The sequence below is a fragment of the Monodelphis domestica genome, chromosome 1 (genome assembly GCF_027887165.1).
Source record: "Monodelphis domestica isolate mMonDom1 chromosome 1, mMonDom1.pri, whole genome shotgun sequence".
In the NCBI taxonomy this organism is placed as follows: Eukaryota; Metazoa; Chordata; class Mammalia; order Didelphimorphia; family Didelphidae; genus Monodelphis; species Monodelphis domestica.
This window is the reverse complement of record NC_077227.1, coordinates 739,376,022-739,399,816: the sequence shown is the minus strand read 5'-3', so window position 1 is coordinate 739,399,816 and position 23,795 is coordinate 739,376,022. Positions and strand designations below refer to the sequence as shown.

The window sequence follows — 23,795 nt, the reverse complement described above, 5'->3', positions numbered from 1 at the left end:
TGATGGTGGTGGTGATGATGATGATGATGATGATGGTGAGGAGGAGGAGGGGAAGGATAGTAATGATGATGGTAGTGAAGAGGAGGAAGAGGAAGAGAGGGAAGATGATGATGATGGTGATAGGAGCATTTATCTAGCCCTAATGTTCATGGAGCACTTTACCTAGGTGATTTCATATTCCCAGGAGCCTTGGGAGGTAAGTGCTGTTATTATCCTCATTTCACAGAGAAGAAAACAACATCCAGTTTTTTTCCCAGCCAAATTAATCTTTCTAAAAATCAGATTTGACTGTATCATTTCTTCTCTCTTTCACTAAACTCCAGTGGCTCTCTGTTATTCCCAGGATTCCATCTGAAGTCTTCTGGTTGGCTTTTAAAGCCCTCCACAATCTGAGCTCTTCCTTCCCACCTTCCTCACTGCCTTCCTCAGAGTCTGTGACATAGCCACAGACACTGGCTTGTGGCTGTTGCTCACCAGGATGCTTCATCTTCCAACCTTCGCCTTTTCCTTGGCTGTGCCCCATACTTGGAACTGTCTCCTCCATTATCTCCACTCTCTGGCCTTCTTCCAATCTCTTCTAATGTCTCTCCTTCTGTAAGAAGCCATTCTCAGTCCTTTTAACCTGTGTCTTCCTTCCACTGATTGTCCCCAGTTTCTCCTGTTTTCATCTTGTTTGTCCATAGTTGCTTGCATGTTGTCTCACCTATTAGATTATGAACCCCTTCAGAACAAGAACTGTCTTTTGAACCCAAGTGATGGGCACATAGTCAGCACTTCATAATAGTTTGAAGCCTTGACTGAGATTGAGAGAGCTTCACTGACCTACCTAGGTTCACACATTTTGTCCCATATCTGAAGCAGGATTCAAATTCAGGACTTCTTCAATCCCAAGTCCAAAGCTTTTCTCTGGACCACCAAGCTACCCTTGCTTGAAGAGCCTTCTATGATTAGGGAGATGCAGGTTCTCAGGTGGAAGAGACCTTAGTGGCTAGTTAGTCAAACCCAGATCTGAACCCAAATCCCCTCTATACAACAAATGGCCACATAGTCTTTGCTTAAAGGCTTCCAGTCAGGGGAGCCTACTGTCTCCTGAGATGGCCCTTCCCCTTTGGAACAACTCGGATTATCTGGAAGTTTCCCTGACTTCAAGCCTACATTTGTTCTTCCTTCCTGTGACCAGTAGAACAATTCTACTTACAGCCAAATACAGTCTACTATAGTTAAGTCTACCTAGTTCCACTGCCCACTGACATTGACCTTCGGACAACCCTTTACTCTTTTTTTTTAACCCTTCCCTTCCATCTCATAATCAATGCCCAAGTACTGGTCCTTAGGTAGGAGAGCAATAAGGGCTAGGCAATAGAGGTTAAGTGACTTGCCCAGGGTCACCCAGCTAGGAGGTGTCTGAGACCAGATTTGAACCCAGAACCTCCCATCTCTAGGCCTGGCTCTCAATCCACTGAGCCACCCAGCTACCCCAGACCCTTACTCTTCTTCAGCCTTAGTTTCTTCCTTTGTAAAATGAGAGGGTTAGACTAGATGACTTCTAAATCCAGTGGCTTCTTGTTCTTCTGCCATAAGACAACCCTTCGAATACCTGAAGACAGCTAGCATGCATCCCCCATCCCTTAGTCTTTTCTTCTCCAGGCAAAGCATTTGAACCACAGCTTTTCAACAAACATTTCAATCAATCAATTCGTTAACTAACAAATATTTACTTAATTTCTGGTAGGCAGGCACTGTAAGGCCTAGAGAAATCCCCCTCCCTGATTTCAAGGAACTTGCCAGAAAATGACCCCTAAAGACAGAAAGCTTGCAGAGTCAAACCCAGAAGGTCTCCCAATTAACTTTGAGTCCAACTCTAGGGGTCATGGAGAGCTGGCCTTGGAGCCAGGAAGACCTAGTTCAAATCCTGCCTCTACCACATTCCTAGCTGAATGACTGGAGAAATCTCTTAACTTCTTAGTGTTCTGGGGAACTCTCTAAGACAATAAGCTGAAGAAGGGGTGCCAATCTGCATTGGTGGAAGATTTTCCTCCTCTGGGAGTTCCTCATCCCAATGAAGTGCCAGGTTCAGCCGCCAGCCCCTACCCTATCCAATTCTAGGTGGATGATTATGGTCATTGGTCCCTGGCAGTTTGGGGGAGCCAATGATGGAGATGTTCGAGGAAGTCTTTGCAATTGCCCTATTTGGTCTCTAGAAGGTATCTGCCAGTGGAATGTGGTTTTGACATTTTCTCTCTATGACTAACACCACTCTTCCATTTTCTCTTTTATTCCTAGAGCACACCAAATGCTCTGGGCTGCTGGCCAAGCCTGCGTTATGGAAAAGAGGTTAGTTGTTAGACTCACCAGGCTTGTTACATCCCAGAGGATGGGGCCACCCCCATTGTGGACCCTTCAAGTTGGGCCAGCATCCAATCTAGCATTACATCATGGTGAGCGGAAGTTATTCTATATCTCAGATACACTGCAATCATTCAAGGAGCCATTTTGTTTTTAGTACAGTAAAATCAAAAGTATATCTTTAATAATAAAATATCTCTAATAATAATAATATCATAGTTTAGGGGGTTTATTAAATGAACATTAGAAATCAAGAAATAAAGAAGATACAAAATAGAAACCACGTGCCCATGGCTGGATAGCCATTTAAAAATCATCCCCACTCGCCACCATCACTGCGGATTGCTGTGCCCAAAAGAGAGAGCGTGGGAGGAGTTACCACCACTTAAATACGTGATCTTGGCAATGTAGACGCGGGAGAGATTATAGGGAATTTTGGGAAATACTAAGGACTTCTGGGGAGTGAAGGCAAAGGTTCAAAATCTCCATTCATACAGTACAAGCCATCCCAGAACAACTTGTTAACTATTTTTCAAGAGTCGTCATGGCCAAAAGAAGGCATCGTCTTCTGGCCCACCTGGCGCTGAGCCTCTCTGGCTTAGTTAGGCTAGTCAAATAATCAAGCATGTATTAAGCACCCACTATAGGCTAGCCTTCAGGGATACAAAGGTGAAAATGCAACAATCCCTGCCTTCAGTGTTTTTGCATTCTATCAATCCACAAACATTTTTTAAAGCACCTACTATGTGCCGGGCACAGTGAGAGGCCCTTGGGATGCAAAGATAAAAAATGAAACATTCCTTCCCTCCGGGAACTCACATTCTATCAAGGGAAATGGCACATTGGTACACACAAGAGGATAGAAAGTGGAAAAGAAATATTACAACAGAATTTAGGTGGGAGGAAAAGGAGGCAGCTTCAAGGATTAGGAAACAGGTCGTATGGGCAGTGGCCCTTGAATTGGGCTTTGAAGGAACCCAGAGATCCCAAGAGAAAGGGGCAAGGAAGGAGGGCTTTCCAGACTATGCAATGGGGCTATGCAAGATCACAGAGGTGAGAAATGGAAGGTTACGTGTGAGGGACAGTAAGATGGTGAGGGGGACTCGTGGGGTGGTCGTTCTTCAGTCGTTTCTTACATCTGACTCTTCATGACTTCAGTTGAAGTTTTCTTGGCAAAGATACTAGAGTGGTTTGTCACTTCCTTCTGTAGCTCATTTTGCAGATGAGAAAACTAAGGCAAACAGGGTTAAATGACTTGCCCAGGGTCGCACAACCAGTAAGTATCTGAGGTCAGATTTGAACTCAGATCTTCCTTACTCCAGGCCCGCATTTTATCCAGCATCACTTAGCTACCATCATATAGACAATATAGTTACGGGTACGTGTGTCTTTTCATTGTGATTGTGGTGTGTGTATTGTAAATGTAATATATATATATATGTATAATAATTATATCTGTGTGGGTATACGTACAAGCAATTTATAGACGTCTGATTGTATGATTTTAGGCTAGAAAATGACCTTAGAGGCTCTCAAGACCAAATCCTTCATTTTATAGATAAAGAAACTGAGGCACAGAGATTAGACTCATAAAATTAGTGAGTATCTCAGGGAGGATTTGAATTCCTAATTACACAGTGCCCTACTTCTTATGCCAAGCTGTTTCTCATAGACAAAATGTCATCTGTGAAGGCTCTGAGAGTAGACCAGTTTGGCTGGGGCGTAGAATCCATATTTTTCCCCCTCTGGGACCATGGAAAATAAAACTAAGCTCTCTCCTAAGAGGCAGCCCTTCAGCTATTCAAAGGCAGCCATCATGTACCCAGGGAGCCTCCTCTTCTTCAGACTACAGAGGCTTCATTCTTTCAAAGACGGTAGCCGACATCATTCTGGTGTCCAGCGATGACCGTGATCCAAGCTTCCAACGATCCTGGTGCCTTTTGATGGCCAAACCCAGTCTTCAGCCCGAGTACTGTGCTCCACGGAATTTAGCTCATTTATCTCCTGGGAAATTTCAGGTGCGTTGGGCTGCTCAACTTCTTACGGTCAGATACTGTGCCTTAATGTTCTGTATCACCTTCCCTGCTTTCCCCACCCAGCTCCGGAGTATCGAGGACCGTGCTGGGCATGTGGCTGCCACTCACTAAATGTTGGCTGCTTGGCAAGTTGATGTGGCTCGAGTGCCCTGTTGGGTTTCAATTTTTCCAGCAGTGCCTTCTCCCCACAAATGGCCAGGAACATTTGCCCTCCTTAGGCTAGGATTCTGCAGGGATAAACTTAGACTGAGCAGTGATGACAAGTACACAGGAATGTCTAATATCCTCCCATTACGCACCTAAAGGACTGAGACAGTGACATCAGCATTTGGTGCTGACATACTTAATAGCTCTCTGTTCAGCTTAGAGCCTTACTTGTAGCTCTGGGAGAACCCATTTTGAGTACTGAGCTCACACCCAGGCTTCTTAGCATAAGAGAGGCATTGATGGCTTGAACAGAAGGAAGGGGGACAAAATGCTGCTCCAGGTAGCATCAGGCAAAATGATGGACTCTTGGGATCATAGATTGGGAACTGTAAGGGACCTTAGAAGCCACCAAGTCCAACTCCCTTTAGTTAAGAAGTTGAGGTTCATAGGACAAATGACTTCTTCAGGGTCACACAGCTAGTAAGTATCTGAGGCAATGTTGATGTCCACAGGAGATGACCAGTTCCCATCTAGCCATCTTTCTCTTTAGGCCATTTTGCCATTTGTTCCTCCTCCTTCTTTTCAAGCAAATATTCCAAAGAACTTCAGAAACATTCCTTCATAATTCCTAATCTGTTTTGTAGTTGGGATAATCTGAAGCCCAACAGGGTCAAGCTCCCGGGGGCCATTGGGAATTATATCACCTCGGTTCTAAGGTCCTAGGATCTTAGGCATGGCATGATTTCAGGAAGTCCTGGGTCCTAGTCCCACCTCTGATATGTATTAGTTTTGTGATCCTGGACTTGGATGAAAGAAAGAAAGAAAGAAAGAGAGAGAGAGAGAGAGAGAGAGAGAGAGAGAGAGAGAGAGAGAGAGAGAGAGAGAGAGAGAGAGGGAGGGAGGGAGGGAGGGAGGGAGGGAGGAAGGAAGGAAGGAAGGAAGGAAGGAAGAAAGAAAGAAAGAAAGAAAGAAAGAAAGAAAGAAAGAAAGAAAGAAAGAAAGAAAGAAAGAAAGAAAGAAAGAAAGAAAGAAAGAAAGAAAGAAAGAAAGAAAGAAAGAAAGAAAGAAAGAAAGAAAGAAAGAAAGAAAGAAAGAAAGAAAGAAAGAAAGAAAGAAAGAAAGAAAGAAAGGAAGAAAGGAAGAAGGAAGGAAGGAAGGAAGGAAGGAAGGAAGAAAGAAAGAAAGAAAGAAAGAAAGAAAGAAAGAAAGAAAGAAAGAAAGAAAGAAAGAAAGAAAGAAAGAAAGAAAGCTAGGAAGGAAGGAAAGAAAAGAGGTGGATAGATATTAATATGTGTATTGTATGAGTGCAAATCTGTTACCCTAAAAAAGAACTATATTTCCCAGGAGCCCACTGACTTCCTGTCACTATGTACTTCCTGTAGATAGGAGATATTAGGCAGGGCCATGGAAGGTCCCAGCTCTTTACTTCCTGTTCCTAGTTTGGTGGTAGTAAGGCAAGTGTTTGAACTGGCTAATCAGCCAGGGGCATGTGGTCTTTATTTTGTATCCTCTTTATTCCCTGATTTCTAATGATCATTTAATAAACCTCTAAAATATAATATTTTTATTATTGAGATTTAATTTTAACATTTACAGTATGTATAGAAAGACTTCCTATTAAAGGTGGGTGTTGAGCTGAGTGCTGAAGGAAAGCTAGAAGGTGGAAGTGAGGAGGAACAGAACTCCAGGCTTAGGGAATTGACAGGGAAAAATCATGGAGAGAAGAGTGCTGTGTGCAAGGAACAGCCAGTGTCAGTGGATTGTAGAGAAGGTAGAGGGTAGCTTGGAAAAGCAGGTTCGGACCAAGGTTTAAAGTGCTTTAAAAACCAGATAGAGTACTTTTTATTGGCCTTGGAAACAGGAGGGAGCCACTGGAGTTCACTGAGCTGGGAGGGAAGCAAGAGGTAGTCAGACCTGGGTCTTGACAAAATCCCTTTGGCAGCTGAGTAGAGAATGAATGGGAACAAGGGAGAGACTTGGGGTGGGGAGCCTAGTTCAAGGGCACTACAATAGTCAAGAGGTGATGAGGTCCACATCCAGAGAAAGAACTGATAAAGAGAAAGAAGCAAGACATAATTTTATATATCTATTTATCTTTTTGTCAAATGATGTCTTCTCTAGTATGAAGAGGGAAAAGAGGGAGATACTTGGGAACATTTTTTCAGTAAGAGTAGAACTGTATTTATTTTTATTTTTATATTTATTTATAAAGATTTATTTATTTGTTTAGAATATTTTTCCACAGATACATGATTCATGTTCTTTCCTTCCTCTCTTTCCCCCTCCCTCTTGGAGCTGACAAGCAATTCCCCTGGGTTATATACAAACCATTTCTGTATTATTCATATTTGCAATAGAGTGATCATTTAAGACCAAAACCCCCAATCATATCCTCATCAAACCAGGTGATCGATCATATGTTTTTCTTCTGAATTTCTACTCCCACAGTTCTTTCTCTGGGTATGGATAGCGTTCTTCCCCATAAGTCCCTCAGGATTGTCCTGGATCATTAAAAAGCATTGCTACTAGTAGAATTTGATTGGATTTGATTGTGCCACAATGTATCAGTCTCTGTGTACAATGTCCTCCTGGTTCTGCTCCTTTTGCTCTGCATCAGTTCCTGGAGGTCTTCCCAGTTCTTACAGAAATCTCCAGTTCATCATTCATTACAACACAATAGTATTCCATCATGTTAGATTTAAAATGGTTGAAGGCCTTAAACTGTAACAGTTAAAAGAGTGATGTTGTAAACTGTAGTGAGTTAGAATGGTGGAAGATATAAATTGTGATAGATATAAGAGAGGGTGAGTAAATTTGACCGCAGAAAATATGTTTCACTACAGTGTCTTGGTTTTTAAATCAAATATAAGGTGGTCACCAGGGAAATATTCCCAATTATTCAAATACCCAAGTCAACTGGGTTTTATAGAGATTTTAATTAATACAAATGTGGAATTAAAGAAAAGAGAGAAAAAGAGAAAAAGGAAATAAGTATGAAGGGCCTTAAGCCAACATGGCCTAGACCTGAGTCTTAAGAGAGAGAGATCAGTCAGTCAGTCTTTTAACACTCACCACAAGATCTGTCTAAGCAAGGGTTCTAGTGACACCAGGCCAGCTCCATCTCAGCTGACTTCACCAGAGAAAGTTCCAGCCAGAGTCCTCCTTAAAGAGCCTTCCAGCCAGAGACTGTTCCAAAGGGCCTCTCTCCAGAGCCTCCAGAGGGACAGAGTCCCCTCAGAGGAGCTCCAGCGAGACCTCCTTAGAGATTGTCCTCCAAGAGCTTCCCTTCTCCAGAGCCTCTCTCAAGAGATTCTTCCCAAGCGATCCTCATCAGAGATCCTCCAAAAGGATTTTTTTCTCAAGAGATTCTGCTTTTTCTTATATAGGGGTTTTTCTCCTATGTCACCTCCCTTAAGTCCTTACATCTACCAATCACTGTAGACGTTTTCCAAAGGACTGCCCATCTGAATTCTTGCTAAGTCGACAAATCTCCTCAGTAAGTCTGAACCAGAAAAAATGCTGCTGTGTTGACTAATCTCCTCAGTAAGTCTGAACCAGTGAAAACACAGCTGAGTCAACTAATCTCATTAAGAGAAAACTTGCCCTACCCTTTTAGGTACCTAGCATCTCATTGTATCAATTCTAAAAAACAGGCATGGCTCAAAGAACTCCCTGCCTCATCATAAGCATGGGTCCAAGTACTTTCATTGTTTAGCAAGGAGTTTTCTCCCCTAAAGCAGTCTTAAGTACGGGTGGAGTAGAGGTCCTCCCATAGCAAGGAGTTTTCTCATCAAAATGGGGAATGTTCCCAGTCCAATGGGGAAATTTTTAACATTCACAAGTCTGAGAAATTTCAAGGTTTACAATCACCATCAGATACCACAATTTATTCAACCACTCCCCAATTGAAGGACACTCCCTCATTTTCCAATTTTTTGCCACTATAAGAGATAATAAGGAAAAATACTTGTACAAAAATATTTATAGCCATGTTTTTTATAGTGGCAAAAAATTGGGAACTTTGATGTAACAAGCAAATTAGTTAATTAATTTTTTAAAAGAGGTGAATAGGGTACTGAGAGGTTGAAGGTGACACCAAGTTTGAAAGCCCATGTAACCGGGAGGAGGATGGTCTCCTCTATAGTAATAGTAAAATAAAGAGGGGAAAGTTTGGAGGGAATGAATTTAGTTTCAGACATGAAGATGAAGGTAAAGATACATATAGAAAGAGGATAGCTAGGGGACTCAGTGGAAAGAGATAGGAAATCCTTGGTTCAAGTCTGGCCTTAGACATTTCCTAGCTGTATGACCTTGGGAAAGTCACTTAACCCTCATTGCCTAGCCCTTACCGCTCTCCTGCCTTGGAACCTATACACAATATTGATTCCAAGATGGAAGGTGAGGGTTTTTTTTTTTAAGATACATATGGAACATACCAATGGACATGGTGATCTATGACTGGAGCTCAAAAGGGAGTTTAGGATTTGACATTATCTACCTGGAAATCATCTGTGTAGAGATGATCATTGAACCCTTGGGAAATTATGAGATCACCAGGAAGAGGGAAAAAAGGAAAGTCCAGGACAGAGCCTTGAGGAACACCCACAACTAGTGAGTGTGACATGGAAGAAAATACATAATTGGAGGCTGAGAAGAATCCATCAGCCAGGAGAACTGGGATACAGTAATGTCATGAAGACTCCGACAGGGGATGGTATCGAAAGGAGAGGATGAGCAACAGTGTCAAATGCTGCAGAGAGGGCCAGAAGGAGGAAGATTCCAATGTGGCAATTCAGGGTCCATTGGTGATTTTGGAGAGAACAATTTCCCTTGAATGATGAGGTTACAAACCAGTCTGAGGAGGGTTGAGAAGATGAAGCAGAGGAAATGACCAAACTGGAAAAATAATTCAGAGTTCATGAAAGCAGAATTAATCATCGACTAGCCAGACTACTGCCAGGAGCCTCTCCATGGGTAGGTAGGCTGACCCTTGGAAGGCAGTCATTCTGTTGTCAGAGATACATCCACTCTTATATCTGAGTTATAATAGTTAAAAGTTAAATAATAAGAATGACAATACTAATACTTATATAGCACTGGAAGGTTTGCGAGCCTTTAGGATTTCCTCATTTGATTCTCTCCCAGTTTTTTTTTTTAACAAATGAATGAACTAAGGCTAAAGGAATTAATTGAATGACTTCCTCATGGTCATTCAGTTAATTAAGTATGAGGCAAGATTTGAACTCAGATCTTGATTCCAAGTCAGACATCCCATTTCCTTCCCCACCTAGCTGCCCCTAGAAGTCTTGTTCATCATTAGGGAAATGATGGTGTCATTTGGGTCAAGTGCTTGGCAATGCAGTGAGAGCTTTCCCTCTCTTCCCTTTTCTCCCTTCTCCTCTCCCCTTTGCATCTGCTGCATGCATAGCATTGTCCTGGGTGCCAAGGGGAACAGGAGACCTGAAGGAGGACCTTTCAGTCCATCCAGGGAGCACACAACAGGTCCCCAGCTGGAAGCTGAGGTCAAAGCCAGAAGGCCACACATGGTAGCAGGATACAGGAGACCCAGGCAGAAATGCCAGAGGAATTTGCCAGGCCCTCCTCCAGTGAGGTCTGAGGGACAGGATGACTTCACAGGTCTCCCTTGTTTTTCATTTCCCTCGAATGCTTCCCTCTTGCTGTAATGGGGATTCAGCTTGTGGCTGCCATGACTCACAGCAGCATTTCCCCGTCCACAGCACTGTGGAAACTTTCCATGTGCAAAGAGGCCATTGGCTGGGGGCCGAGGCCTGCCCCTCTTCCCCTCTGCTGGCATCCTGTGAAACTAGGTCATAGAAATGGGATTTGGCTACAGGAGAAGAAGCTTTGTAGCATTTAGATGGCTCGAGACTCCTTCATCCAGGCCTTAGTGGAGATGTGCTTGGGCAGGTTGGCATGGCTAGCCCATGTGGGTAAGGGAAGCTCAGTAAGTGATTCAGGGGCACTGGGAAGACCCTCCTTCCCAAAATAACCTCACCTGATAGCTTGATAAGATACCTGGGATTCCACCATTAGAGCTCTATTCCTTTGACTTGCTAAGCTGAAGAGATGTTGGCTGAATAATAGTACAGTGAGGTGGCTGAAGTGCTGCTGAAAGTTGTGGGATTTGAAGTCAGAAGATCTGGGTTCAAATGATGGCTCTGCCACTGACTTTGTGACTTGATTGGGTTGTCACCTCTTTGGGTCTCAGTTTCCTTTTCTGTAAAATGAAGGGCTTATACAAGATGAGGCCCCTTTGCAGCTCTAAATCTAAATGACTCATTTAGGTGGATTCATAGACTGTTGAATGACTATGAGTCCACAGTGTTGACTCATGGTTGATGGCCACTTAGAGGGAAGCCTTCAGTGCAATGCCACAAGGCTCTATCCCTAGCCTTACCCTAGCTTACATTCCTTTCACTGACCTGGATAAAGACAGAGAAGAGAAAGGGAGTCAAAGCTGCAGATGCGAAGAATGATCATTAGTATGATGAATGGCTGACCTTCCAACTTCAAAAAGTTCCTGATGTGGTGGATGGGCTGACTTGAGCAAAGTAAAATGTCTCTTGAGGAGAGATGCTGCTCTGGTGCAGTGGAGAAGCACAGGCCTAAGAGCCCCAAGGCTTAGGTTCTGGGCCCAGCTTTGCCTCTCCTTGATCCTCAGTTTCCTCATTTGTAAAATCACAGGTTTGTGGCGTCTAAAGCATCTTCAAGGCATGCTAGTTTCTGTTAATCTGAAACTGAGATTTGGAAGTGGTTGGGAAGGCAGATAGCCACAGTCTGCTTGAAGGTCCAGGGTGAAAGCCCCTAGGCTGCTTGGCTGGTTGGGGGGCTGATTGAGGATGGATGGTGGGAGCAGAATTGGGGAGAGTGTCATAGAAAAAGAATGTAGCAAGACAAGCTTCAACTTGGTCATTTCTCAAGAGCTAGGGAAAATGGAGGGACAGCTAGGTGGTGCAGTGGATAGAGCACTGGGCCCTTGGCATCAGGCCGAGTTCAAATCTGACCTCAGACAGTAGCCATGGGATCCTGGGCATGTCACTTGACCACATTTATCTCTGTTTCTACATCTGTAAAATGAGCTGGAGAAGGAAATGGCAAAGCACTCTAGCATATTTGCCAAGAGAAGCCCACCTGGGTTCAAGTTTCTATATGGGACATAGTCCTCTACTTATATCCTGGCTCTCTTTCTTTATTGTCTATTGCCCCCTCCATATCCCTTGCCCTGGCATGTTGTACAGTCATAGAAGCCCCAAATTCCCTTTCTCTGACTCAGTTTCCAGTCCATGAAATCTGAGGATAACATCAAGGTTAATATCATCTCTGCTCCCTACCACCATGCTCTCTGCCCCCTTGTAGGTCTATAAGACTGCTTTTTCTATTTACACATGGGGTCAAATGAGATTTCAGCTCACCATTCCACCTTTGCCCTTAGCCATCTGCCTCTTGCTAGTTTGGTGGTCTAGGCTAAATGGAAGAATTTTAATTAAGAGGATCCCATAGGGGAAACTGAAGTAGCGAGGCAGCTGGAAATGACTGGACGATAAGATAGGCCTGTGATGAGGGCTGTGTGACCAGCAATATCCTAGGCTCGCTTTAGGAGCACATTCCCTTTTTGGCTCTTGTGGAGAGATCATAGACATGGCTTTAGAAGGCCAGGGCTTACTTCCCCCTCCTCCTTCTCCCCCAAGCCCTGGAATTCTCCAGACAAGGAGAGAGGAGAAAACATCCATCACTCCACACAGAGCTCTTTCTCACTCAGGGATGCCTGAGGTATTTGTTATGGAACTTAGCCCAAAACAGTCTCCTTTTAAAAAAAATCAATTAGCAGGATTTATTTTCTCTCCCTCTCAGTCTAGCCTCCACTGAAAAAAAGGGAAAAGAAAAAGAAAATCCATGTAACAAATAAAGACGGTCAAGCAAAACATCTTCCCCCATTGGCCATGTCCAAAAATGTCCATCCCATTCTTCAGCCTGAGCCCATCACCCCTCTGTCTGGTAGGAGTACTTCCATTGGCCCCATCCATCACATCCCTAGCTAGCAATGGCATGTCACCCTAAAAGGTGCAGACACCCATGTAACTAGAATTCTATAAATCTTTATTGGTCTCTAATACAACTGAACCAACTGAACACTCTTGGGAGGAGCCATGAAGTTGTCTAATTTGTTTGGATTTCTGTTTAGAATTAGGCAAGAGAAGTGAGTAAACTGTCTGTACTCTTTGACCCAATGATGCTTGATTTATTCCCCAACGAGGTCAAAGACAGAAACAAAAGCCCAGTGTGTGCCAAAATGTTCATAACAACTTGTGTGTGTGTGTGTGTGTGTGTGTGTGTGTGTGTGTGTGTGTGTGAGTGATAGCAAACAAACAAACAAACAAACTAGAACTAAAATCCATATCCATTGAGTTGGGAATGATTTGAAAGAACATCAACCACCCTGTGATATATGAATGGAAGAGGAGCATTGTGGTACATGGGAAGGAAAGCTGGCTTGGGAGCCACCTTGATATATATTGACTGTGTGGCCCTAGACAAGAGCTCTCAGAAGCTAAAGACTGCAGAGAAGACACTGACTCATATTTCTAGAGAAAGTTTCCGCATCTGGGAAAGAAATCAAAGGGTTAGCCCAGTGATGGCAAACCTTTTAGAGGGGCCAGTAATGTCCTCAGGCATATGTGGAGAGGAGGAAGGGGAGTAGTCCAGCCCCAAGTCCCTCTGGATTTCTAGTAATGTACTCTGGGGAACTCTGTGCTGGAGCAATGGTGGGCATGCCCACAGAAAGAGCTCTGAGTTCCCCCTTTGGCACATGTGCCATGAGTTCACCACTATGTTGTCAGTCCATATCCCTATGTAAATGAGTGAATATGAGGTGCTCAAAAGAAGGACATATGTGAGAAATTCCAAGAACCATCAGAAAATTGTGAATTGAGACAGAATGAAATAAGAACCAGGAGGAGACAGGCTGACTATGAGGATTTGTAAATCTGAAAAGATCTCTCAGAAAGCAAATTCTGAGGGCCTGGAGAAAAAAAGCTAATGAAGCTCTTCTCTTTATAGCAGCATGAGGTGGTGGGGAAGGGAGCAGCAGTGGCATGGATAGAATGTTGCCTGTGTACGTAGATGCTATTATAATATCAAAATTTTGCTTAATTGTTCCAATTTGTTACAAGGAAATGAATGTGGACAGGAGAGTTTTTCTCTCCAGAAGTAGCTTTTAATAAAGATAAAAATATAATAAGATGTATTTTTTAAAAGATTGCATCAATTCCCACCTTTTCAGGAATACAATGGCATGGCTTTGCCAGTTAAGTTTGCTGGTGTATTTCCTCCTCTTCCCTCCCCCAAACATTTCCCAGGGCAGTAGTTGTGGTCATCATCATCATTGTCATTGCAGCCACCACCTCCTTCACCTCTTCCTCCTCTTCCTTATCATCTTTCCCCCTTCTTTCTCTTTCTACTTCTTTCTTTTTCTCCTTCTCTTTCTTTCTTTCTTTCTTTCTTTCTTTCTTTCTTTCTTTCTTTCTTTCTTTCTTTCTTTCTTTCTTTCTTTCTTTCTTTCTTTCTTTCTTTCTTTCTTTCTTTCTTTCTTTCTTTCTTTCTTTCTTTCTTTCTTTCTTTCTTTCTTCCTTCCTTCCTTCCTTCCTTCTTCCTTTCTTCCTTTCTTCCTTTCTTTCTTTCTTCCTTTCTTCCTTTCTTTCTTTCTTTCTTTCTTTCTTTCTTTCTTTCTTTCTTTCTTTCTTTCTTTCTTTCTTTCTTTCTTTCTTTCTTTCTTTCTTTCTTTCTTTCTTTCTTTCTTTCTTTCTTTCTTTCTTTCTTTCTTTCTTTCTTTCTTTCTTTCTTTCTTTCTTTCTTTCTTTCTTTCTTTCTTTCTTTCTTTCTTTCCTTCTTCTCTCTCTTCCCTTCTCCCCCCTCCTCTTTCTTTTCTCCTGTTAGGCCACTAGATCCTCCTTTATCCAGAAGTCTTGGTTTGGCTCCTGTCTAGTATAGCACATGTATATAGATAATTACTTTTTATTAGGCAGTCTTTCTTTGGGCTGGACCTGTGATTTCAAGAGTGTAGGAGCCTTTTTGGTGACGACTGTTCATCCCTCTGCCAAATCCAGATAGTTCCATAATTTGTAGTTTTTGAGATTTGCTTATGGACACTGAGATTCACTGAGAGACCAAGTGACTTACCCAGGATCACACACAAAATATATCAGAGTCACTTGAACTCAGGTCTTTATGACAGTGAGCTGGCTTTCTAGCCACAAGGCTACCTCTTCTTCAGAGATGTAGATCCTTAAATCTTTAAACAGAATGTAGCATGATTGCCAATGGCACCTACGATTTTTATGGCCTCACTCCTCAGTATCTCACTGCACCTCAGATTATTCCACAGCAAAATAGGTTGGGGGATGATCCCAGAATGTTTGTCAAATGCTCTGAAAGTCAGGAGAGAAGAATAAATGGCTGCCTGGCTGGCTGGATCGGTCATGGTGGCTGCAAGTTGCATCATGGTAAACAGATAGGACTCTTGTGAAAATCAGATGAGATCAGGGTGGGAAGCACTTTGCCAATGGTCAGGGTGATGCTCCTGACAGCTACCATGATTCTTATTGTCGGTTCATTCTTCTACTGTCGTTCAATGGAGATCAGCTGGAAGTGGTGTGAGGACGAGTTGCTCTCCTGGAGTGATGGAGTCATGCTTCACGTTCTGGGGATGAGTGCTGCCCAGGTGGGGGGCAGCCTGAGAAGAGTGTTGGGATGAAAGCTTGTCTTCTGCAGGGTATCTGCTAGAGACTGGGTGACATCGATGGCCCAGGCTTTGTCCTGTCTCCACACGGGTTGAGTTTCTTCTGCTGGAAGGGACTATTTCTGGAAAGTCATCCACAGGGAGTCGTTTGAGGTTGCGGATGTTTGCTTTGGAGACATCACTCTGAAATCTGAATCAGTGTGAGCTTGGTGACTATGGGTGACATTTGATCTGAATGCAAATGCAAATTGCTCTTGTTGGCTTCAGAGTCTGCCCCCTCCCACCTTTCCAAGCTTCTTACACCTTCCTCCCCTTCTCCAGAGACCCTGGCCTTTTTACTATCCAATGAACAAGACCCTCCATCTCTCTTGGCTCCCGACGTTTTTCTTTGCCTGTCCCCTAGACCTGGAATGGGACCTGACTATGTTGGTGAAGACTTGCTCTTAGCAGACATTTTGGAAGTTAAACTTATCCATAATCACCAGATATTACAAACGAGAGGCAGTATGCGACCCGCGGTCCTCCGATTGGACTCCACCGACGTTGAAGGAGGGGAGGATTCTGCACCAATACGTAGAAACCCAAGACTTTTCCAGGGTAGAAATGGAATCATCATATCATTATTATTGCTGTCATCATCATCATTCTCATCTTCCTCAACAGGATACCCACAGAAATGGTCCTGGGACAAGTCCCTCTCCTGCAATCACTGTATTCTTTGACGTCGAATGCCCTACAGATGGATAAAAGAACTCCTTTCTCCACTGGAATGACTGTTTTAGGCCATAAGCTCATCATCTCTTGTAGGCTCACTTGTAGCATCCTTGCCACAGCTCCAGGAATAGGCAAGACCTCAGAGCTTCCGTGAACCTTATCCTTACCATGCCAACGCTGTCGATTTGTTTTTTCTGGCAAAGATGCTAGAGCAGGTAGACATTTCCTTCTCCATAAGGCAGGCAAAAGTTAAATGACTTGCCCAGAGTCATACAGCTAGTACGTGTCTTAAGGTGTATTTGAACCCAGGTCTTCAGTGTTATAACCACTGGGAAACCTAGCTGCCTCTGCCTAGGCGATTGTGGACAACAGTTTGCCCTGTGATGCTGTTTCTATTCTTGTAGTTTATTACTGATGTTGGGATATTTGAATGTCTATATCGTAGTGGGGAGGAGACTTGTGTATTGGTCCATGAACGAGAAGTCGGGCACGTTCTGTTGGGTATTTGATTGGCCCTCAATTTCTCTAGCCCGTGCTGGTGTGTTAGTTTGCACTATGTGTCCTTGACTAATCGACACTGCTCTGCCTCTGTCCGTCTGTCTGTGTCTGTCTTTCCTCCATCTTTAGGACAGAGTTCAGGAAGCATTGGTCCCCCTCCCCGCCATTGTTTTCTAGGTTCTTCAATGTTCTCTGGACCATTTCTTGCTCTAGTCTATGCTTGTTGTGCTGTAGTGCCCTTCTGCCCTCTCGCCAGCATCCTGAGTCCTTTATGGAAGGTGATGGGGCCGGAAAGTCCCTTTCTTCCACGCTCCTCCCCCTCACACCCCCCCTCCCAGGAAAAGGCCCAGCTACACATTTTTGGAATTCCAAGGGTGGGGGCCTTCTTCCTCACAGTTAGATGCCACCTACTTGGAGGCTGCCCCAACCTGGGCCCCGGCCTTATCTCCAGCAGCTTCTGGAGTCCAGAGCCTAGAGATGCCCATCAGGCTGCTTCCTCTCTGCAGGCCTCAGCACTTCCCTGTGAAGACTCCTCAGGGGCCCCATCTCTTCCTGTGAAATACTGTCCTCAGGGATTCCTTAGGACGTCCGCTCTGCCATCTCTGCGCTAGTCATTCCTTTAAGAGACGAGGATGAGAGACAGAGACAGAGACAGAGAGACAAAGACAGAGACAGAGAGACAGAGAGAAAGACAGGAAAAGAGAGAAAAGCAGATAAGGATGATAATAACCAGCATTTACATCTTTTTATGCTTTACAAAAATGAGCTCGTGAGAGAGGTGGCCTCCATTCCCTTTTCTTGCCATTTCTCGGTTGGGTGACCGTGGTCCTCTGGCTTCCTTTCTCTGGGCTTCCTCCTCTTCTTCTTCTTTCTCTTTACCATGAAGGATTTGACCCAACGATCTCTAGAGTCCTTCCATTGTTAACACTCATTGTAACTCCTCCAGGGATATGTGACTGGGCTCATATCCCCCAGCCAAACTGGGAAGTGGGAAAATTTGGCCTTCAATGTCTTCCTTCCTCCCCTGTGTTCCTCCTTCCATTTGACACTTGGTCTTCCATAGACTCCTAAAGGATTTTAGCTCCATCACCTAGTCTAGCCACCTCCAATGAAAATCAAGAAAAACTAAGGCTTGAGGAGTCCATGACTTGCCAAAGGTCACCTGAGCAGTATGTGTCAGAGGCAGGGTTTGAATCTTCCAGAGTCAAGACTCAGATTATCCATTGTAACACGTTGAGTCAAAGAATACTGCATTCAGGAAGAACCTTGGAGGATCAAGTCCCACCTGAAGCCCAAATCCCCTGGGAAATATCCCTGACAGTGGCTGACCCAGTGCTTACAATGCTTTTCCATTCATTCATTCATTCATTCATTCATTCATTCATTCATTCATTCATTCATTCATTCATCCATCCATCCATCCATTCATTCATTCATACATACATTCATTCATTCATACATTCATTCATGCATACATGCATTCATTCATTCATATATTCATTCATTCATCCATCCATCCATCCATCCATCCATCCATTCATTCATTCATTCATACATTCATTCATTCATTCATTCATTCATTCCTGTAATTTCTTGGATATAGAAACTCCTTTCCTACCCCACAAATCACCCATCTATCACTTCTCACCCAAGCGAGTCTTCTCGCCCAGAGAAACTGAATGAGTTGCTCGTAAGCCCAGAGGTGGTTTTGGACCCAGACATTCTTGAGTCCAAGTCCAGGCAGCTGCTGGCTCTGCCGTTTGCCAGCCAGGCCCACTATGCCCTCCTCCAGACAAATAATCAGCCCGTCCATCCTGCCAGTAAACTCCAGTGCGGGTGGAGTGTCTGGGCTGGGTCAGATGGGGCTTGCTCTTAGAGAAACATGGGGGGGTGCTGATGAGCTCACCCCCTAGCCATTCAAGCTGAGTCATGAGCACATTCTCCCAGGAGCCCTCCATACTCTGTAGAGGGAGGAAAATGGATAGGAGAAGGAAAAGTGTTTGTTAGCCTATGGCTCCTTGAGAGGGAGGGGGCCGAGAGAGGCTGGGCTGCGAGTTCTAGTGTTAGCCAGACCGAGGACATTCTCCTGGGTCCAGCTCAGCTCTTGAGCTCTCTCACAGAACCTACCTCCTAAAGGCTGTGGTGAGGACCAAATGAAAAAATATTTGAAGCGTGCTGAGGGCAATGCCTGGCACATAGTAGGCACTCTATTCTTCCTTCCTTCCTTCCTAGCCCAGTTCATGGCACATAGTAGACATAGGAGCTCTTGTTCCATCAGAAGTCTTGTAAAGTGCTAACACGATGCCCAGCACGAAGCAGGTACTTAGTTGCTAATTCTTTCCTAACACATTGCCTGGCACATAGCAGGCCCTTATTGAACACTTGTCTCCTTCCTCTATCCCCTGAACCCACTGACTGTTAAAGCCTCCTCTGCCCCAATTTCCTTGTTTTCATGAGAATTTCATGCCTCCCTCCTTGTGGGCGGCATCTATATCACTTTGATCTTTGTATCCTGGTTCATACCCTCTATCAGTGATGGCGGTGAGAATTAAAATTATTATACAATAACTCAAGTATTACAAGATTATTAAAATAAAAACTGGAATTAAGAGGTGTTAACTAACTCAAGCAGCGATCTCGATAAGGAAGAGAGAGAGGGAGGAGCCACAGAGAATTATAAACAATAACATTGCAATGCAGGGATGCAGGGAAAGGGATGCTGGGAGATGAAAAAGAATTCTGGGGAATGTAGTCCTGGGGTTCAAGATTTTCCAATAATACATGGCAAACCTTTTAGAGAGGTAGGTAATGTGAGAAATGACCTCAGGCAAGGGGAAAGGGAGCAGCCCCGACTTTTTAGTAATAAACTCTGGGGGGATGGTGTGCATGGCCACAGAGAGGACTCTGAGTACTCACTCTGGTATGTGTGCCATAGGTTCACTACCACAGCCCTCTACACACATAGCCTATAGTAGGCACTTAATAATTGCAAGGTAATCAGTTGTTACTGTGGCATAATGGAAAGAGTATTGGATTTGGAGTCATGAGATGTGGGTTCAAATTCTAGATCTGACATATATCCTTTTTGTGATCATAGATAAGTCACTTAATTTCTCTGTGCCTTAGTTTCCTCATTTATAAAATGGGAATAATAATGGTTCCTACCTCCCAGAGTTGTTGTGAGGATCAAATGAGATAAGATAGGTAAAATACTTTTCATCCCTTAAAATGATATGGAAATGTGAGCTCTCCTTATCCTCATCGCCATCATCTATAAAATGGAGTGTGTTTCTGACTACTGAGGAGGAAATCATTTAAAGCCCTGGATACATGTGAATAGTTATCATCCTGGCGATGATCTGGGTCTGACTGGCCCCAAAAGCCATTCCAGGACTAAGAAGCAGTATCCATATTTGAGCCCAGATCTTCTGACTTTAAACCCATTTCTCTCTAAGGAAGGGTAAGACCCAAGTATAACACCCAATATTCCCTGATGCTTGTGCTGGAAAGGGATAAACCAAAGTGCCTTTTGAGGTCTGAGGGGGAGGTTGTTTTTTACCCTGAAAGGATGAAAGAATGTTAAAGAGATGGGATTTAAGTTGAGTTTTAAGGGAGAAGCAGGGGTTAAAAAGATGGGAGAAGGAAGACATTCCAGGCTTGGTGAATTTCATGGTCAGGGGACAGAGGGCTTAACTGAAATGTGGAATGTATGAAAGGGAGGGTCACATGAGATAAAACCTGGTAAGCTGGTGAAAGGGCATTGAATGCCAGGAAAAGGGGTCTGAATTTAACTTAATAGATAATAAGAAACCATTTTCTCTTGAAAAGATCAGAGACCTTGATCAAGTCATTTCATCTCCCATAGACTCAGTTTCCCCATCCATTAAAGTCTGCCTTTAGGTGGACTAGGTAATCCTTTTTCTCTGGTCCTGCCTCAGACACTTAGTGACTGTAGGACCCTCAACAAGTCACTTAATATCTTTTCTGCCTCACTTTCCTCATCTGTAAAACAAGGGACCCAATGACTTATAAGAGCCTTTCCAGCTCTAAATCGATGATGTTATTAGACACACAGCAAGCACTCAATCCATGTTTGTTGACGGGCTAATTAATCCTGTGGTCCCATGAGTCTCTGGTTTTGATCTACCCAGCAACCTATTCAATTGTTCAGTTGTGTCTGATTCTTTGGGTTTTCTTGGCAAAGATCCTGGAGTGGCTGGTCATTTTCTTCTCTAATGGATTAAGGCTAAATGACTTGCCCAGGGTCACATGGCTAGTAAGTATCTGAGGGCAGATTTGAACTCAGGTCTTCCTAATTCCAAGCCCCACATGCTATCTGCTAAGCCTCCTACCTGCCTCCAGCCACTACTAGGTGGCAAAGCTATCAGATGCTGGGAGAAATCTGGGAAGTAGACACATTCCCTTCTCTCTGTTTTTTATTCTAGAAGGGAAGAGCAGAGCTCTGGGCTTGGAGTAGAGGGGCAGGAGAGGTGCTCTGCGGCTCTGTTATCATCTCAGGACCCAGAAAAACCTGAGGTTCTGGCTCAAAATGGCTATTTGGTTAGACAAAGACCAAGTCAGGGCTTAGAGAGTCCTCCAGATGGGGGGAAAAGAGAAAAAAGCATCCGCCGTCTTCCCACATCCTCTCAGGTCGGAAAATGACATGGAGAGGATTTGGTTTTCCAGGAACCCTGCAGGCCGCCTGGTTAATAACAAGAGGGGCTCCGCACACTTTCCCCATTACGGCTTTGGTCGCTGTTCCAGCATGACATCATCCCCCAAAGGCCCCCTTTGAAGCAAGGGAGCTGGACTCCCCCACCTCCCCCTGCGAGCACCAGGCCAGCCACCAGCCCTGCCTGACCCCAGTTTCCTGGTTCCCCTCCCTCAGCTCCCATCTGGCTCCATTCTGGCTTTATAGGGCTTCTGGGCTTCCCGACTCTACCTGCCAAACCCCCAACCATCGTGGCCCAGGGCACCCGACGCGGGCCCTCGTCACCCTGCTCCAGGCAGAGACGGGGACCCGGAAGGGCTTTCAGAGCCATCCGGGCCAATCCTCTGGGAACCCAAAATACCAAACTGTGTTCTGGCCACGAGCATGCTGGGAGCCATTCGGAGGAATTGAATGATCCCCCTCCAAGGTCTCTGCTTAGAGTGAATCCAAAGAGACGGAATGCTGCGGCGTCAAATCGAGCGAGGGTCACCCTCCATCCCCCAGACTAGCCCTTCCTCCTGGCCAAAGCGGAGCCCAAGAGATGCCCCGCAGGACTGCCTGAATCAGGACTTTCTGGTGCTCCTGGCATGGCCAGCGCCCCGGCAGTGCAGGGAGGAGACCTTCCTGGGCAGTTGGGACTCCGTTTGGAATCGGGTTACTTACATTTATCATTATAAGGACAGACAATGACGCCAGGCCAGGACTCGGTTTTAGTCAAGGAAACTCTGAGAAGGGTTTTTATGGGACTTAGGCCGAGGAGTCAGTTCAGAGGATTGTCCTCATAGTGTTTTGGAATCTGTAAGCAAAAAGAGAAGGGAGTGAGGGGAGGAGGGAAGCCATTATGCTCCAGCCTTCACTTTCCAGATGAGGAAATCAAGGTCTAGAAAAATTCAGTGACTTGCTCCCAATAACACAGCTAGTAAATGGCAGAGGCAAGATCTGAACCCAGATCTTCAGCCTCCAAAGTTAATGTTTTTCATAATATACCCTCTCTCTTTCTCTCTTTCTCCCTCCCTCTGATTCTCCCTTTCTGTCTCTTTCTCCCTCCCGGTCTCTATCCCTCTGACTCTCTCTCTGTCTCTATCTCTCTCCTTCTCTCTGTCCTCTCTGACTCTATCTTTCTCCTTCTCTCTCTCCCTCAGACTCTCTCTCTTTCCCTCTCGGTCTCTTTCCCTTTCTGTCTCTCTCTTTCTCCCCCCATTTCTATCTCTCTCCCCCTCTGTCTCTTTCTCCCTCCCTCTGACTCTCCCTCTCTGTCTCTCTCCATCTCTCTGTGTCTCTCTGTATCTCTCTCTCCCTCCCCACCATGTCTCTCTCTCTCTCTCTCTCTCTCTCTCTCTCTCTCTCTCTCTCTCTCTCTCTCTCTCTCTCTCACACACACACACACACACACACACACACACGCACACTCGTGTTCTCCTATTCCCTGCCCTGGCTGAAGGAAGAACTTTAATGAGGATGCAATGACAACCACCACTCACAACGCTCTGGTGCATTAAAGTCTGTAAAGGGCTTTATGTGACACCTCAGCTGAGCTGGGACGCCTTTGGGTGCCCACAATGCACACCCTCTCCCCTTCTCCTCACAACAGTCTCCCTTTCCTGGAGGAGGCACCTCTTCTCCATGAAACCTTCGGGATTCCCAGCCCCCCCCATCAGGGCTGTCCCCCTTTGTAATCATGGAGCACAGTGCCACCCCCCCCCCAGCATCCCTGCTCTCTCCCAGTACAGCGTCGGCTCCTGGTTTTCCTTTGTGCCCCCAGAGCGCAGCCCTTCTCCATTGGCTAGAGGTGCTCTTATTGTCCCCATCCTTCTGACTTCCAACAGAACAGTCAAATATTCATTCTATGAACATGTCTTGAGCCCCTCTCATGGGTGCAGCCCTCTGCTAAATCCTAACGAGCCTGGGTCTGAGGAATGGACATCCTAGCCCGTCATTCCATCCAGTAGAGATGAATCTCCTTTTAGGAGAAAGTTTTATGGTAGTGAAAAGAGCTGGTCTAGGCCCTGGAGCCCTGCGTTCAAATCCTGCCTCTGACACGCACAGTGTGTCGGTATGCCCTTGGGCAGCTCCTTGAATCCCTCGGTGCTGCTCCTCAAATCTGACTCATACTCGGAGAGAAGGGGCCAAGCTGTCCAGGTGGGCGTCTCCTCACCTGGGAGGTGCCCCCCCTCGAGGATGCTGGGTTCTAGGGATTCCAAAAGGAGCCCCGCCTGCCCTCTGGGAGCTCCCATTCATTCAACCCTGAGGAAGCCTTTATTAAGCTCCTGGGAGGCCAGAGATGCAAAAATCAAATGAAACCCCAAACTCCTCAAGAACAGAAACCCAGAAGACAAACAAGTGCTCGATAGGCCTGAAGATGGAGACTCGAGGACCGCCTGGGTGCAAACATCAGCAATAGGGAAACAGGTCTGGATCAATGGCCCCTGTAAAGCCCGGGGAAGGGCACTTCAGCTGCCGGAGAGGGGAGAGAAAGAACAGGGATATTGTAACCATGGAAACATTCTAAACGGACTAATTCAATACAGTTTCCAAAAAAGCCGGCCCTCCGGCAGCTTAGAGCCCAGTTGGGCACAATGAAAAAGAT

At 45.0% G+C, this 23,795-nt stretch overlaps 1 protein-coding gene across 1 annotated transcript in view; it reads left to right on the top strand.

Annotated features, from left to right (window-relative positions):
• The window catches only part of LOC130456847 (lysyl oxidase homolog 2), a 130,424-nt gene that overhangs the window by 25,841 nt on the left and 80,788 nt on the right, over nucleotides 1-23,795 (top strand). The gene's annotated exons all lie outside the window — the stretch shown is intronic.